This window comes from Chinchilla lanigera, unplaced genomic scaffold (genome assembly GCF_000276665.1).
Source record: "Chinchilla lanigera isolate Chin_1 unplaced genomic scaffold, ChiLan1.0 scaffold00049, whole genome shotgun sequence".
Taxonomy (NCBI): Eukaryota; Metazoa; Chordata; class Mammalia; order Rodentia; family Chinchillidae; genus Chinchilla; species Chinchilla lanigera.
The window spans coordinates 10,043,694-10,047,243 of record NW_004955450.1 but is presented as its reverse complement, the minus strand read 5'-3'; the positions used below and the strand labels follow the sequence as shown (position 1 = coordinate 10,047,243).

Below are 3,550 nucleotides of genomic sequence, written 5' to 3'. Positions count from 1 at the left end.
CGGCCACGCCGTGCGCCCCGGCTTCGCCCTGCCCCGGGGCTTCGGGCCCCGTTTCGCCGCCGGGCTCCGGGTCGGGCTCGGCGTCTCCCCAGGCTGCGAGTCTCTGTACCTCGGCATCTCCGTTTCTCCTCCCCGCTGCTGCCTCGGGGTCATCTCCATCTCTGTTCCAGGCTCTAGAGGCAAATCCCGGGGCTGGGGGCTCCGGCTCCGTGGCCCCCCTGCAGAGCGAGCCCTATCCATGGCGGCTCAGGTCCTGGCTGAATCAACAGCCGCGGACAGGACAGGGCCCTCGTGTCCCCAGTCCCTTTGCCCTTCCAAGCCAGCTCTTGCCCTCCTTCCTGCCCTGCAGTAACCAGACAACCCAGGCGGGGCACCTACTGCTTTGCCGCACTCGCCTCTGCACTCAGACCTCTCCGCAGCCCTGGGAGGCTCGAGGGCGATGTCTTGCTCGCATACTACACGCGGGGAAACTGAGGCGCGCGGCGAGGGAACAGCAGATGGAAGGTTCTAACCCGGGAGGTCATCTCTGTCTGCCCCTCTGTCTGACCCAGAGGCTTGTTTTGCCCCCAACCCTCCTGCGCCGTCCCTTTTGCTCCTCTCCGGCCACACTCGGTTCCCAGCCTCAGGACCTTTGCCCAGCATGGTCCCCACACTAGATACTGTCAGTGCTTCCTCCCATGAGCAGAAGAAATCCAAGGGGGGTCCAAAGACAGCCACAGGACCCACCAGATCCCGGGAGCCTCAGTGAGACAAAGATCTCAATAAAAAGCCAGACGGGAATCCAGAGTATTCTCCCTGTGAATACTCCTCCTCCTCCAGAGTAGCTGTCCTCCCTCTCTGTCTCTGTCTCTCTTTCTCACTTTCCCCTCCTTCAAATAAATTGTCTGCTTTTATTTAAAAAAAAAAAAAAGACTTCCTCCGGCCTCTGACTCTTCCTGTCCCCTTCCCTGCTCTGCCTTTATCAACTCTGCCACTTTCCCTCATACCTTGCTCTGCACTCAGTCATTTTCCTTTTACGCAGTGCCGGGCATTGAACCCCAGGCCGTGTGCGTGGTGGGCATGAGTCAGCCCACTGGCAGCCCTGCTGACTTTTAGTTTGCCCTCCGCAGTGCCGGCTCCTGGGAACAGGGATTTTACCACTAATCACTGCCGAGATCTACACATCTACCTCAGCATCCAGCACGGTGTAGGGCCAGGAGAAAAGACGCCAGCCGCTGTCTAAGGGGCAGGCATGGGGCAAGAGCAGGGATTCTGTGTCTAGCGGGGGGCGTCGAGGCCAAGGAGGAAGCTGCACAGAACGGGGAGTCTGAGGGCAGCAGCTGGCAGTCTGCGGGTGGGCACATCCTCGGCGGGCGTGCACTCCCTACCAGCTGCCTGGGAATCGGGACTCCGTTTCCTGAAGGAGGAACCGACCTGCAATAGCTATGTTCTCAGTCAGAACCAGCTTGCTCATCGGATCTCTGAAAGGCTGTGTGCTGCCGATGAAAATGTGCCCCAGAAATACCCCAGCAAGTAGGCAAACAGACAAATCAATGGGAAGGTTGAAGCGTTTGGAACTGAGTTAGAAATACGTATATTAACTGAAAGATCTTTTTTTTTTTTTCTTTTTTTTTTTTGATTTTTCTCCGGTACCGGGAACCAAACTCACGACCTCACGCTTGCCAGGCAAGCGCTTTGCCGCTGAGCTAAATCCCCAGCCCCTGAAAGATCATTAAGGAGGTGAAACAAAACGTTCTGCATGAGTGAGAATGGGTTCAAAGTTTATCGCCCGGGCTCGTCTCTGGATTCTTGCACACGCTCATAACCCCGGAGGCGTGGACCGGCACCTAAGGAAAAACCACATCAGGACACAGAATGGCTGAGGGTGCGGGTGTTTGGGGGTACCGGGAGGGACAAGAGCTGAATTCCAGTCTTTCTTTGTGGGATACCAAAGAGCACGTGATGCATCCAAGTTAAAAAAAAAGTCAGAGTGACAATGTGAACATACTATTTAGGGTTTTGTTCCGGAACTTGACTCTAAATTACAAGGTGTGAGCAGAATATGGTGAACTGTTCAACAGAAAATTGTTATTACTGTAAAAGTCATTGCCATGAACCCCCCTCCAAATACCCTCATTTTGAACACACTCACCCCCTCACTCCTGCCACTTTCCGAAGCATTCTGCAAGTCCTCGTTCATGTCTTCGGCTGCGCTGTTGTGGCTGCTTCAATGCCCTGAACTGATTCTAGACACTCTCCTTTCCTGGACATTTCTTTTGGGGGAAGAGCCAGAAGTCACACAGCGCCAGATCTGGGGAACAAGGTGGATGAGGCCACGCTGGAATGTGTTTACACCTTTGTGCCGGATGGTGCTTGGCAACAGTGTCCACTCTGTTTGTTTGTTTTGTCTTTTTGAGACAGTGTCTCGCTGTGCAGTTCAGGCTGGCCTTGAGCTCACTTTGTAGCCCAGGCTGGCCTCGAACTCACAGTGATCCTCCTGTCTCTGCCTCCTGAGTGCTGGGATTACAGGTGTGCACCAGCATGCCTGGCCTCATCCACCGTACTTTTGGTCACACCTGATAAAGACACTGCCCACTCCATCAGAGCTGCCCCCTCCTGTAGAAAAAGCTGTGGGATCCAGGATTTCTGCACCCAGCGTGCTGGCAGCCCTTGCGCACCTCTCCCTCCTCGCTAGGGGCAAAGCGCCTCTTTGCCTGGAGTGACTTTCTCTTCTCTAAGACATTGGCCCTTTAATGCCCAGTCCAGATGCCCCGCCCTATGCAATCTTCCTGGCAGGCGCTTGTGCCACTGAGCTACATGCTGGCCCAGTGCAGGCCTCCTCCTCATCTTCTCTCCCCTGCCCAGAGAACCACTAGCTCGCGTTTGTTGAGTGCTACATGCTAGACACTGGGAGCTTTACATGCATTTTTTCATAGCAACTCCACGAATATTACAACCATTAGCTCTGTTCTACCGAAGAGGGAGCTGACACACAGAGAGGTTAAGTCTCTTGCCTGGGGCTACACAGGAGGTGACACTGCAGCAGAAGACAGCATGGCAGGCTCTCCGGGCCAAAGCCAGCGCCCTTAACTGCTGTCTCCTGGGGCACAGAGCACTCAGCAACTCTCTTTCTCTCTGTTTCTGTTTGTGCGGATTTTCTTCTGTTTACATGTCCACCTCCACATCTAGGAGAGCCCTCTGAGTGAAGAGGGTGTCTGGCTTCCCTGATGTTTCCCAGACCCCTGGCTCTGTCGGCACGAGGCAGGCCCCGGAGGGCTGCTCGATTCCTGCCGCCTGCAGATGCGTGGAACCAAGATTAGCATTCCACACCACCTCTCTGAACTTCCGTCAGCCCCCTCTTCCTGTGAAGACCAACGGTGGTCTCGGAGGAGACTTCCTGTGATGGCGGCCGCTCCCCAGACACACGCTGGTGGTCGGTATTCAGAGGAGGGTGTGTCACCTGCTCACAGGTAAACACAGTCCCTACCACAGGCCCCACGGGTGATGCCACCTTCCCTCAAAGCCCCGCGCGGTACAGGAAGAGAACTGCTAGGTTGGGCAGGTGGGGAGT

General features: G+C 55.5%; 1 long non-coding RNA gene across 1 annotated transcript; it reads right to left on the bottom strand.

Moving 5' to 3' along the window:
• Window positions 1–1,549: 1,549 nt before the first annotated feature.
• LOC106149589 lies at window positions 1,550–2,336 on the bottom strand. The gene is made up of 2 exons (XR_001235863.1): window positions 2,132–2,336; window positions 1,550–1,826 (listed from the first exon to the last, which is right to left on the bottom strand). It is a non-coding gene; the product is annotated as an uncharacterized LOC106149589 (long non-coding RNA).
• Between the last annotated feature and the right edge of the window lie 1,214 nt (window positions 2,337–3,550).